Source organism: Leucopleurus acutus, assembly GCF_964270905.1.
Source record: "Leucopleurus acutus genome assembly, chromosome: 5".
NCBI lineage: Eukaryota > Metazoa > Chordata > Mammalia > Artiodactyla > Delphinidae > Leucopleurus > Leucopleurus acutus.
In genome coordinates this window covers 60,170,309-60,185,017 of record NC_139147.1, presented here as the reverse complement: position 1 = coordinate 60,185,017, position 14,709 = coordinate 60,170,309, and the positions used below count along the sequence as shown (strand labels likewise).

Sequence of the window (14,709 nt, the reverse complement as noted above, 5' to 3'; positions counted from 1 at the left end):
GATCGATGCGCTCACTGAATTCACACAACAGTCTTTTGTGGTAGGAACTTTCATTAGCTCCATTTTACAGTTTCAGAAACAGGCTTAGAAAAGGTAACTTTCTCAAGGTCACAGTTAGTTAAGGGGCTGAGCTGTATAATGCTCACAATAAATATGATAAAATATGGTATCTCAGTATTACCCAGCTTTTAAAAACTAACAATATGATTAAAGTGGAAGAAGGCAAGGTATAAAATGTACACAACAAAGAATAGATGAGACAAATAGAAAACAAATGGCAAGATGGAAACTTCAAATACAACCATATTGATCCTTATATTGAATGTAAATAGTCCAAACACACCAATTAAAAGGCAGAGATTTTTCATACTGAATTAAACAAAACAACATGCTACCTATAAGAAACCCACTTTAAATACAAGTGAACCAGAAGAGGGGTAGAAAAGATACACCATGTAAACACAAAGGGAAGTTGGAGTGGCTAAATTAATACCAAAGTAGATTTTGGAACAAAATATATTTCCAGGGATAAAAGACGGATATTTATGATAAAGGAATTCACCAAGAGAATGTAATCTTAAATGAATATGAACCTAATAATAGAAAACTGACGAGAAAAATAGACAAATCTTCTGTTATAGAGATTTTGAATTCTTGGTAAGTATGTCACAATATATTAAAGAGGATTGATACTATGCAAACCACATCCTTTAACCACACCAGAACTAAACAAGAAATCAGTAAATCTGGAAAATCCCCCAAATATTTGGAAATTAAGCAACATTCTTCTAAATACTCATGTGTCTAAAAAGGAATTGCAGGAGAAGTTAAAAAAAATTGAATAGAAGGAAACAAAGTATGTCAAAGCTGTAGGATTAAATGCTTAAAAGATAATTTATAGCATTAAATGTGTATATGAGATCTGTTTTTCTTCCTTGAAGTATAGTTGATTTAGAATATTGTGTTTCAGGTGCACAGCAGTAATTCAGTTATTTATTTCAGATTATTTTCTATTATAGTTTATTACAAGATATTGAATCTAGTTACTTGTGCTATATGGTAAATCTTTGTTGCTTGTATATGAGATCTTGAATCAAAGATCTAAGATTTTACCTTAAGAAACTAGAAAAAGAGCCAGTTAAACCTAAAGTAGGCTGAAGGAAGGAAATAAGAGCAGAAAGCCATCAAATTGAAAACAGTAAGAGTAGGAAAATTAAATGAAACTAAAAGCTACTTCTTCGAAAAACTAAAATTGATAGACCTCTCCTCTAGCCAGACTGACCACTCCCCCCCGACCCCCTACACAGAAGACACAAATTACCAACATCAGCAAAGAAAGAGAGGACATCACTACAGAACTTACAATAAAAAGATAATAAAGGAATATTGCAAACCGCTTTATTCAATAAATTCAACAAATAACATGGACAAATTTTTTTGAAAGACACAAGTCACTCATGTCACCCAAAAAGAAATAAGAGTTTGGCAGTTCTTCAGAAGGTTGAACATATGACTCAGCAGTTCCACTCTTAGGTATGTAAGTATATAATTTCAAGAGAAATTAAAACATGTCCACACAAAAACTTGTACATGAGTGTTCATAGCAGTGTTATTCATCATAGCCAAAGAGTGGATGCAACCCAAATGTTCATTAACTGATGAATGGATAAACAAAATGTTTCATATGCATATAATGGAATATTATTGAACCATAATGGGTGAATTGTAAGTATGTGGATTATATCTCAATAAAGCTGATACCAAAAGAAAAAAGCCAAATATTAGAAAAAAATAAAGAATAGGTAACTTGAATAGCCTTGTATGTATGAAAGAAATTGAATTTGTAGTCAAAATCCTTCCTGCAAAGAAAATTCCAGGCCCAAATGGCTTCTCTTGTGAATTCTAAAAGATATTTAAGGAAGAAATAATACCAATTCTACATTCTTCAAGAAATAGTAGAAAAAAGAATATTGCCTAACTCATGTTATGAGAACAGCATTCTACTAGTACCAAAACCAGACAAAGACATTACAAGAAAACAGTAGACCAATATCCCTTATGATTATCTCAGTAGATGCAGAAAAATTCAGTACTCATTCACAATAAAAACTTTCAATGACAAAGGAATAAAAAGAAAATTAACTTGGAAAGGGTATCTGTAAAAACCATACAGCTGCCATCATACTTAATAGTGAAAAACTGGATGCTTTATGTGTGAGATTGTGAAAAAGGCAAGGATGACTGCTCTCACCACTTCTATATAATATTGCCCTGGAAGCCCTAGCCAGTCCAGTAAGACAAGAAAAAGAAATAAGCCTGTATGTAGATTGGATAGAAAGAAATAAATTGTCTTTATTTACAGATGATACGATGTAGTAGAAAATGCTAAGATAACTTAAAAGAAAAACTAGGACTAATAAGTGAGAGTAACAAGTCCACAAGATACAAATATCAATCGTATATCCAGCTATTAAAATTAGAAATTTAATAACATTTACAATAGCATAAACATATGATATTTAGAGAAATTTAGCAAAATATATGCAAGACCTGTATACATAAAGCTATAAAACACTCCTCAGAGAAAAATTTAAAAGACCCAAATAAATGGAGAGAACACATTCATGAATCCAAAGACTCAATATTAAGTTGTAATTTCTTCCCAAATTGAATTATAAATCCCACTCAAAATTTTAGCAGGCTTTTTTTTTTTCTTCTTGACAAGCTTAGGTCTATATGGAAATGCGAAAGACCTAGAATAGTTAAGACAATTTTTTAAAGAACAAGAAAATTGGAGGACTTACATACACTACCTGACTTCAAGACTTACAAAGCTGCAGTGAATTAAAAAAAAAACAAAAAACTGCAGTGATTAAAACTGTGGTATTGGTGTCAAGATCAATAAATAGATCAATGGAACAGAATAGAGTCCAGAAATAACAACCACACATATATGGTCAACTGATTTTTGCCCAAGGTACAAAGACATCTCAGTGGAAGAAGGATGGTTGTTACAGTTGGTGCTTGAGTACTTCCCTGGTGGTCCAGTGGTTAGGACTCCATGTTTCCATTGCAGGGGGCACAGGTTGTGTTCAATAACTGGTTGGGGAAGTTCCACATGCTGTGCTGTGCAGCCAGAAAGAAAAACAAAAAAACCACAATTGGTGCTTGAAAAACTGGACTTCCCGATACAAAAGAATCTTTCATCCATAGTTCTGTGATATACAGCAATTTAAAATGCACCGTGGATCTAAATATAAAACATGAAACTATAATACTTCTAGAAGAAAAATAGAAAAATCTGTGTGACTTTGTGTTAGTCAAAGATTTCTTAGATATGACCCCATAAGCATAATTCATAAAAACCATAATTGATAAATTGGACTTAAAATTAAGAACAACTATTTGAAAAACAGGAGAATGAAAAGACAACCCAGAACTGGGAGAATATATTGTATATCACACATCTGATAAAGGCTATGTAGTCAGAATCCATAAAGAACTCTTAAAACCCCATAAATAACAAATGACCCAATAAAAATGGGCAAAAGCTTTAAACAGAACTTCATAAAAGATATACAAATGGCTAATAAGTACATGAAAAATGCTCAGTATCATTAGTCATTATGGAAATGCAAATTAAGGTCACAAGGAAATACCTCTATACACCTATTAGAATGACTAAAATTTTAAAAGATTGACCATATTAAATGTTGATAAGGCTATGGTACAATTCAGATCCTCAGAGTCTACTAGTGAAAATATAAAATAGTATAACAACTTTGGGAAACAATACGGCAGCTGTTTAAAAAATGTACACGGGCTTCCCTTGTGGCACAGTGGTTAAGAATCTGCCTGCCAATGCAGGGGACACGGGTTCGAGCCCTGGTCCGGGAAGATCCCACATGCCGCGGAGCGGCTATGCCCGTGAGCCATGGCTGCTGAGGCTGCGCGTCCGGAGCCTGTGCTCCGCAACGGGAGAGGCCACAACAGTGAGAGGCCCGCGTACCGCAAAAAAAAAAAAAAAAAAAAAAAAAAAAAAAAGTACACTTAGCACCTGACTCAGCCATTCCACTGGATATTTACCAAATTGTTACCCAAGGAAAATGAAAGCAAATGTCCATGCAAAAATTTATACACAAATGTTCTAGCATCTTTATTTGTAATAGTGAAAAATTGCAAACAATCTAACTGTCCACCAACGTTAATATATATGATATATCCATATGATGGAATACTACTTAGCAACAAAAGCTAATGAATTATTGATACAACAAAGTGGATGAACCTCTCCCTCCCCCCCGATGATGAGTGAAAGAAGATACACACAAAAAAAGAGTATAAACAGAAAGATTCCATTTATATACAATTCTAGAAAATGAAACGAATGTAGTGACAGAAAGCAGATTAGTGGTTGCCTGGAGAACAGGATGAGGGCAAGAGGAAGGAGTGAATAAGGAGGATGAGGAAAACTGAGGGCAGGCTAGATATGTTCATTTTTTATTGTGGAGATGGTTTCACAGGTGCTTACAAACTTCAAAACCTGCCATGTTGTACATTTTAAATATGTTCAGTTTATTGAAGATTCCTTAAAAAAGCGATCTTGGTTTTGTCCCCCTCCCCCCCAGGATACTAGGTGAAAATATTTGCACAACATATATCTGAGAAAGAACTTTTATCCAGAGGGTACAAAGAGCTTTTACAACTCAATAACTAGACAAGCATCCTGCTTTTAAAATGGGCTAAAGATTTGAACACTTTACCAAATAAGATGTGTATCTGTCCAATAAACATGGAACATATGCTCAACACCAGTAGTAATTAGTGAAGTGCAAATTAAAATCACGAGAGACCACTTCACACTCACCATAGGGCTACAATGAAAAGGACTGACCATATCAAAGGTTGGCGATGTGGAGTACCTGGAATCCGCATATATTGCTGTTGACAATGCGAAATACTACAACCATCCTGGAAAACAATTGACCGTTCGCTTGTACCGCTAACATTCATTTCCGAAAGCTTCTAAAAAGAACACGCAAGCTTGGAGCCTCTCTAGCCCTCCACGCATCTGGGGATAGGGGCCCAGCGTGAGCCCCCCGCGGGCCTGGCATCCTGCGACGCGGGGCGCCCGGAGGTTGGGTAGAAGAAGGGCGCGCGCACCCCCATTCTCGTGCCCCACCTGGCTCCGCACGCAGGGGTGCCCTGCGAGGAGGCACACTCTGCGCGGCCCCTCTTCTGGGAGCAGGGAGGTGTTGGGTAGAGTAGAGCCCAGAGAGACCCTCCGTCCCCTAGTCTTTCATCCCCAGGAACAGGAAAAAAGAGGTGTCAGGAAATGAAACTGGGGAGGCAAGCAAGGGGCTTGTAAGTCATGCAGAGAGTCTTTTAGAGCCACTGAAGGATCTTAAGTACGTGGGTGAAAATCATATTTACTCCAGCGGTGTGAAAAATGGATTTGGCCTAGAGGCAGGGAGACCAGTTTCACTTGGCCACCATATTTTATTATCAGTGTAGGTACTATAAGCACATGTCAGCTAGCCGGGAATTGGACTGGTGCGATATTCTGTCATCCTCTCATCTAGAGCCGTAAACCAACGTTGAATAGGCAAAGTCAACGAAGAGATCTATGATTGGGACTTGGGTTTCAGTCGGGAATGAGGATTAAATTAAAAAGCGAACATTCAGACCTTTCTGTTGTTGCTGTTGTTGTTGTTAATTTTTTATTGAAGTATGGCTGATTTACAATGTTTTCCATTATAGCTTATTACAAGATATTGAATATGGTTCCCTGTAGTATACAGTAGGTCCTCGTTGTTTTTTTATATAGTTTGTATCTGTTAATCCCAAATTCCCAATTTACCACCCCCACCTTTTATCAAATAGAAATTTAACATTTCTACACTGTGCCAGAAAGGTATTCATGTATGTTTTCAATGGTGGTCCAAAGAAACTCTTAACAACTGTTTTCTGAACTGTCAAAACTATTTGTGTTATTTTACTTTAGGCTCGATGCATTGCACTTCCTTGGAAAATCATACATACCCGAGATACGATGTTTATTAACCAGAATAATTTTTAACAAGAATACCTTATATTCTGATCACAATGGAAATTATTTCCTACAGCTGGACATACTAATACTATACAATTTCAGGTGCTATATTAGCATTACTATTAGGCTCTGAATCCTAGGGTCTTATCTGCAGCTTTGATGTGGGTATGCTAAATGCATTCAGAGGCTAGAACTTTATTTGCTGAGATGCAAGAGTTAAAGAAAATTTCCAGGCTGTTTATCATGCCATAGTTTACAAGTAACACTAAAGGCCTTCTGTTTCATCATAGCTTTTAAACTGCTGTACAAACATAAGGTGTGGTTACTGTTTAACTTTACACCTTTTCCCAATACAAGGTCAGCTTCCTCTGTACACAGGCTCAAGTAATTCCCACTATGCCATGCCCTGTGTGCACCTTCTGGAAGTTGCCTGGTCTAGCCCCTGGACATGTAAGATCTGGGACATTTCCGAACCTGGTGGTGGAAGCGCTTGGAAGTCTTTCATCACCACTAGGTGGAGGACACCTGTTTCAGGGGAGGAGGGGTTACGAAATAGGAAGTAAAACGAGGAAAAGGGAGTTGTGACCACGGTTCCAGGGCCCCAAACCCATCTTGGAATTAGCGGACCCTCAGGTCTCCATGCCATCACCCGCGGCTCTGTACCTCCCAGATCTAGGTCTATAAGAACCCAAGCTTGAAGTTCCAAATCCCATCCCCGAATGTCACATATTCGCTTCCCCCAGCTAGGAGGCCCCCAGGACATTTCTGAACACTGTCATCTCCAGTTCGCAGGAATCCGCCTTTGTGGCTAATGAAAAATGACAGATGACCACAGCCAACAAATCTGAGCAGCGTCAGGTCGGCAACGATCTTCCAGTGAAATGGCAGCCGGAGACGTCTGCAATCTCTTTTTTCTTCCCCACCTCCTGTGTTACAGCGGCATCATCCCGCCTTCCTGCCCTCTAGGCTAAGAGGATCTCTCTAATCGTTTCTGAAAGCCTTCCGTGCCCTCCTCCTTTCCAGTTTTTCCACTTGCAAACTCCTACCGAAGACGTGTGAAGCAGAACAGAGACCATGATACAAAGAAGTTTCTTAAAACACCTCCTTTTCTAGGTTCTCAAGGCGTCCCCTTTAACGAGCCAGGCCCACCTCTTTCCCATTCACCTACTGGCTTTCCGTCCTGCCCATCACTCTACCTTTAAGAATATTTCCTGTTCCTTCAACCCAACTTGCACACCTCCGCCCCCCGGCCCTCCTCATTGGGCCGCCAGAGGCCCGTTCACTCTTCACTTTTCCCTCCACCTCCTCCCGCCCTCTAGCAGAGCGCAACGGCGTCTCGGGTTCTGATCGGCTACCACGGCAGCCTCCCCGGGATCGGATTGGTGCCATGAGTGGCAGAGGCGGGACCGCGGTGCACCCAGGATAGGCTGTTAGCTAGCCGAGCGGCGGCCGCGGGAGGGGCGGGGGGAGGGGTCGGGAGGGGCGGGGGGAGGGGGGCTGGGAAAGTTGAGGCCGTGCCGCCGCCGGGTCTCCGGCCTTGAAGGCTCGGGCTCGCAGCTGCGGCAGTGGCCGCAGGAAGAGGCGGCGGGGGCGGGGGGAGAGGAGGGCCTGGGCCCGCGCTCCCCCAGCCCCAGAGGAGCAAGCGGCGGCCGCAAACTGAGAGATTCGCCCGGGCGGTCGGACAACCCTGTGGAACCCGCTTGGGATCATGACCCAGGCTGGGGTCGCCGCCGCCGCCGCGGCCGAGCCCACGCAGCCCCGGGGTGAGTGACTGCTGGAGGGGGCCGCTGACAGCCGGGGCGGGGGGCGGGGGCCGGGGCTGCGGGGGCGGCTCCGGGGGGCGGCTCCGGGCTCTGCTCCACCCACCCCTTCCCCGCTCCCGGAGGCGAGGGCTGCGCAAAGTGTGTCTTCCTCCTGGGGACCCCTGCGTGCGGAGCCTAGTGGGGCGCGAGCGCCGAAGGTGCGCGCACCCCTCTTCTCCCCGACCTCCCGGCGCCCGCGTCCCCTGGTGCCAGGCCCGTGGGGGGATCGCGGTGCGTACCGACCCCCGACATGCGCGCGGGGCGAGAAGGGCTCCACGCTGCCCCGAGTGCATAAAGAGCTGGGCATTCAGGTTCATACCGGATGGCCTTTGCCCGCCTCCTTCACCTTTTCCTGTTTCCTTCATTCCCTCTTCTTTCCTTGCCCTCCGATTTTCCTTCGGACCCACTGGTCAGACTCCTGTGACTTGCTTTTTAACTCTGACACCTGTGTCTAAGAGTTAGGCTTGCGTCTTCTTTTTAGAAGCCTTTCTTTTCCTTTCTGAATAGGAACGATTCTCCCATACCCGCTGGCCCCTTCCCCCTCCCCCCACTACGGTTACAGTGGGATATGGTCCTTCGAATTTATTAACTTTATCTGGAGATAAGAGAATGCATAAACCTATATGTGGGATCCCAGCTGATGACTTCCAGCTTACGTTCTCATGCTGTTTTTACTATTAAGTAGATATATTGACCTAACACCACACAAAACTAGACAGTTGTGGGTAACTTAAGTTTGCGGAAAAAAGAGAGTTGCTTACTTATCAAAGTACAGATTTCTTGAATAAACCCTTCCGCGAGTAACAGATTCTGAAGCATATTTGTACCTTTGCTTTTTCTTAAAAAGCAATCAAACAAGCAAACCTTCTTTTTGAAGGATCAACAGGCTGTCATGCACTCTAATCACTTTGATGACTTTTTCCTCCTACACAGGACGCGTGTTTAATGTAGTACAGAGTTGCTGTATGGGATACATTTGGTGTTTCCCTTTATTTGTGAAGTACGTTATTTGTGAAGTACGTTAAAAGTAATTGTTACAAAATAAGCAAAATACTTTGTAATCATTGCACTAATGAAACCAGGAACAGTATCCTGTCTCAGGAACAGTGTAAAGAAGAACTTAATCTCACGTTTTGCTCTAATCTAAGCAGTATGACTTTTTTATACATAGGTATTACATTCTCTCTATATTTAAAAAAGAAGTTTTATAAAAGCCAAATATGCATGCAGCCTAGAACATTCTTTGGAATAAAAGCACCTCATTGCAGGGATTCAAGGGCAGCATAGGATTGAAATGCTATAAATAAAATTCCATGAATTTTATTTCATGGAAATAAAATTCTAAAGTTGCAGACTGTGCAGTCAGTGAAATAGACAAGTAAGAGAAATTGATCTGCTGGTTTCCTATTTTCAGACCTTAGCATTGTCAACAAGGGAAAAGAAACATAAGAAAACTGAGAACGTTTAACTCAAGTTAGGAGATAGGCTTCAACAGGCAATCAACTCAAAATTGTTGCTTATAAACAGAGACTGAATCAAGCTTGGGTCTTAACCATATCTTTCATGTCTTACCTTTTTATCCTCTAACCCAGTGGTTCTCAGTCTGGACTATACAGTAGAATCATCTTATGTACTTTTACATTTTAAAGCCCAGACTGCTTGCCCCAGAGAGTCTCTTACTTTTGATGTGGGGTTAACCTCAGCTGTAGGTGTAGTTTTTAAAGCTCCCCAGGTGTTTCAATTCAGCAGTCAGGGTTGAGAACTACTATGTGTCTAGAGCAATGTCCAATCCACTAGGCTTGCCTTCCAGGCTCTTCTAAATTAGGCCTTCACTCATGTGTCCAGCTTTCCCCCCGCTACTTCCCAGCATGAGCCTCCTTGTGGTCCCACAGATATGCAGTTCAGATCCCTGCTTTTGTTAATGACATTGGTCTTTCTCAGCATATGGATGCCCCTCCCTGTGCGCCCTCTCCCCAGTGACAACAGTTCTAACCCTAAACTTTAATGAAGGTTTTCCTGGACAGCCCTTTCTCTTTAGTGATTGGCTCCCTTTGAACTTTTAATCCGCATATTGTTTAAAAGACTCCCTTTGTGGTTACATCATGTAGTGGTTTAACTTTCTTTTTCTTTCATACATTTATTTATAACTTCTTTTGTATATGTGTTTCATTATTCTCAAACTTAACGGCAAGGAGTATTTTATTTTTCGCTCTTCTACAATAGTTTGCTGTAGGTTGGATTGATTTGCTTTGAAACCTCCCCACTCTGCTTGCAACCATAGTTTCAGGTTTGATTCCATCCCAGATGTTTCTGTCGTGGTAGCTTCCTCACACCTTAACTCACACTGAATTCATGTATGGATGTCAGTTTCTTCCATGTATTTTCCTGACTTCTTCAGTAGGTTGATGATTTTCTGTGGCCCCATAACAGCTTGTACTTATTTCTGTGTTAACACTAATCACATTGCCGTTGAGTATGTGTTTATCCACCTTCTCCATGAGCCTGCTACCCCTAGAGCATCCACATTGAGAGCTCCAGGAGGTATGATTCACACTGTATTCTTAAATACCATTGCAGCATGTGGAGCTAGAACCCCGTGAACATAGCAACTGTGTTCTCTTCATCTTTGTACTTCTGGGACCTAACATAGCACTTACTAGTAGGCACTCAAAAAATGTTTGTGAAATGAGTAAATGACTGTTGTGTTATGTATTATGCAAAGATAACCATATACATCTTTAGCATAGGTTGATTTGGCATTAACTGATTTCACTATTAAATATTTTTATGTCCTAGACTCCTATTATGGATTTATTAGGGATTAGTGGAATTTAAGTAATTATGGTTATGATAGATCGCTTAAACATGTAATCATCCTTCCAACATGCATGGAAATATATGCCTTGAGTCTTTTATTCTGAGCTCTGGAAGTCGACTCTTGTTATCTGTAAAATATTTGTGGAACTCTAAGAGAAAAGCTGTTAACTGTTCAATTAGATAATTTTTCTTTTTCTCATTAAATTTTCCATACGGGTACAATTGTCCAGATCTTTTAATTAGATCAGTAGGGCATAATAAATTGCTCCTATTAATGTGCTAATATCCTGTTTTTAATTCAGTTCATCAAGTATTTATTGAGTGCTTACCACGTGTCCAAATACTCTTAGGTGCTAAAGAGAATACAGAAGTAGTAAATGGTGTGGACTCAGCTCTCAAGAAGTTTTTAGACTTTTTGGGAGGATTGGAGAGCATCATATCAAATAAGGGACTGAACACAATATTCATTAGCTAATTTAAACGTAAGTACTCAAAATTGATGATGCAGTGATTAATACCATGTAAAATTAAGAAAGAGCAGATATTCCTTCAATAGACATTTATTACTCCCATACTGAGTACTAGTTGTTGAGCATACAAATATGGAAGATGTGGTGTCTACCATTTAGAAGCTTACGGTCTAGTGGGAATAGCCAATAAGCATATAGAGTGTATTTCCTGTTAAGATATTGTGGAGTATGTATTATGTCAGGATGTTTGGGACTAACCTGTAGGGATCAGAGAAAGTTTCAAAGAGGATAATTAGGAGTTCCCAGTTGGAAAGTTGATATGAGCATTCCAAACACAGTGATAGGTGCAAAGGCATGGAGATGAGAGAGGGCATTTCTTGATTAAGGAGCTACAAGTAGATTGTCATGGTAGAAAGTGGTATGTTAAAGAGCATGGACTTTGGGGTCAGACATGTGTAGTCAGACATGCAAACTTTTATTCCTGAGAGGTCTGAGCCCTGGCAGACCTTGTCTGTGTAATGTAGCAGTAGTGTGGTAATTTTGCTGCTAGTATTAGTAAATAGAGGTGCCCCAGGGTTCTCCCAGTTCCCACCTATGCTCCCTGTGACTTCCCTTTTGTCTATTACCTGGCTGCATGAGGAGCCCCAGACAGCCTTCCCTCCAAATTAATGAAGCCATTATTGGGTCCCTTGGCAAAAGCGGTCTCCCCTTAGCTACTATAATTTCTTAAACAGCAGAAGCCTGTAGTGAAGGTGACAGGGAGAAGAAATTTGTAGTGTAACCATGAGAGGTACCACTTCTACCTCAACTCCACTTGCAGGATCAATTTCTCTTTGGTTAGAGCAGGAGAAATTGTCTTTGGCTAACCTAAGCAAAAAAGGGGGATTTATGGATAGATACTGGTAAGTTCATGGAAGTGAAGGAAGGTAGAATAATGAAGCCTTGGGAAGACCAGAGAAAGCAGCTTCTAGGATCACATGGGTCTGTGGGGCTAACTCAGCCTCAGCCAGTTTTCCTCCTTGTGCACAGAGTCTTGTTGGTCAGCCCTGTGCCCACCCCAGAGGTGAGCCCATGTTTGATAGTCATATCAGACCTCAGGAATCAGACAGAGAAGCTGTCCAAAGGAAGAGCGAGGTGGTATTGCCAGAAGGCCAAAACCAAGATATTTCCTACAGAGTTCGTAGGATCTGGCAGTGTGGAGATCTTGATGTGTGAGCTTGTTGTAAACAGTTTTAAGAATAAAAGCCATGTGACAGGGAGTTGAAGAGTGAATGGGAAGTGAGGATGAAAGGACAGTGAGTATAAACTACTTGTTCAAGGAGCCTGATGGTGGGAAGGGAGAAGAGAATAGGAACATCTAGAATCTGTGGCAAGGTCAGAAAAGGAAAAAACAAATTTTTAATCTTTTAAATAGGAAAAAAACGAATAATATATTTTAATGTAAAAGCACTAATAGGGAAGGAGAAATTAATAATATATGAGAGAAAGGATATGTTTTTGTAACAAAATTGCTAAGAAGTGGGAGTGGTAGAGTCCAGAACAAAGGTAGAAGGTTTAGTGTTAGCTGGAAATATTAGGGAAGGTTTTATAGAAGAGGACGTATTTGCACTGGGCTTTAAAGAGTTAGCAGGATTTGGATAAGCAGAGCAAAGTGGAAAGGTTGTGTCAGTGGGAAAATAGCATAGATTTAGCAAAAAATAAACTAGCTGATAAGGAGCACAGGGAAACATCTGTCTGAATTGGGGAGGAGGGAAGAGTAGATGATGTGATCAGCTATATAACCCTGCTCCTCCGTGTGTTGTACTAGGTAGAAATGGATGAGTGAGCCCTGCAATAAAGAAGGCAATGTGAGGTAGAGTCATGAAAGGTAGGACCCAAGAGGTTGGATTTGATACAGTAGATGTTGGAAAATGGTGCTGTAGATTCTGGAGCAGGACAGGCATGTGATAGGATACAGTGCAGTGGAAAGATGAATGAGACATTGGAGTATAAAACCACTGAAGAATAGGGAAAAGGCTGGGAGCAAGAAAGAACCAGAGCTGTGTAAAATGGGGACTCATCTAAGGTGGTAGTAACAAACATGAGAAGAACATTGTGCAACAAATTGATAGGATTCGGTGAGAAGATCTGAAGGTTACTTTTGAGTTTAAAGCCATGTTAAAATTTTGGTGTCGTTGATAAAATGGAGAAATTGGAAATAGGTCTCTTAAGAGGCAAGGCCATTTGACATGTTGCACACCGACTCTTGTTTATTGGTTTTGAAATGAATTGCTCTGAAGAGAGCTTTGCCTAACCAAAGATTTGGAATAAGATCAGTGTTGAAATGTAGCTTTATTGTAGAAAACATACAGCTTTTACACAGAAACAATTTGAAACTTTGCAGGGGAAAAGCAAATAGAAAAAAAGCATTCAGCCTTGGAAGTCAAAGTGAGAGAAAGACGAGGATTCATGTTAGAGAAAGATGATGCATAATTGGAGAGAGGAAGACAGCCTGGGAGAGAGAATTTCAAGAAAAGGCAGAGATCAGCAGCCTCAAATCCTGCAGAGAGGAGAAGACCTTTGACTTGGTGAAAAATAGTCCCTGACCTCTAAGAAAGCAGTTTTGGCTAGCAGGAGCAATCAGAAGGCGTACTGCCACGGGCTTTAGAAGAGACTGGCCAGTGAAGGAAAGGTGAGACATTTCATAGGAAAGGAGGAAAGAAACGGAATGATAGACAGAAAAGGCAGTAAATTCCAGTTTAATATGAGGAAACCCTTTGTATTTTGGAAACGAGAGAAATGGTTAAGGAGGGAATATAGTACTAAAGAGGAAAGAATCAAGTATAGAATCTCTCTCCACAGGTGGTGGAATTAGCTTTAGGATGTTCTGGTAGCCTGAAAGGACAGATGTATAGACAGAGGTCTGTTATGATAAATGTGGGATCCAGTTAAGGAACGTGAACCAGATGACCTTCATCTTCCCAGTGAATTAGGGGGGAAATGGAAGAAAGGCAAGTAAAGTGTCTTTAGCTCTTGCTACATACCAGGCACTTTGCTTGATCCATTAAACGTATTATCATGTACACTCCTAAGAGTTCTTTGAGGGGTTGGTGATAATCTCCCAATTTTAAATGTGAGGATACTAAGACTTCAAGGAATACTTATTTTTAAAAGCAAATAGCTAGTAAATGTCAACTTTGAGATTTGATCCTCAGTCTGATATCAAAGGCTAGTCTCACTCCACTCTACCATTCATTCATTAATGTCAGGTGAAGAATATGGGGAACTTGAGAGAATCTGTGTTACTGATTACAGTGGCCGTGCCTCACAATCACTTGAGGAGCTTTAAAAAGCTCCTGCCTGCACCTTACTGATTACCCACTATATTAGTCAGGCTTCTCCAGAGAAACAATAGGATGTATGTCACAAGATGAGTCTGGAGCATCTTACAGTGCCAAAAAGTAAGAAAGTACTAAAGAGTGTTAATAGGACATTTGAGGAGGACAGTTGGTGGAGAAGACTACTACTTTTACAACTTAAATCCTTCAGAATGATCGGAGTAGTTTAATATAAGGGTGTTTTATTTGCA

The 14,709-nt window shown here is 40.8% G+C and overlaps 1 protein-coding gene across 2 annotated transcripts in view; it reads left to right on the top strand.

The window, feature by feature from the left end:
• Nucleotides 1-7,567: 7,567 nt before the first annotated feature.
• Nucleotides 7,568-14,709, top strand: part of LOC309962466 (basic helix-loop-helix domain-containing protein USF3) — a 44,087-nt gene continuing 36,945 nt past the window's right edge. For both annotated transcript variants that reach the window (XM_082840328.1, XM_082840330.1), the window contains exon 1: nt 7,568-7,815. The gene's annotated coding sequence lies outside the window, so the exon portion shown is untranslated. The remainder of the gene's footprint in view (nt 7,816-14,709) is intronic.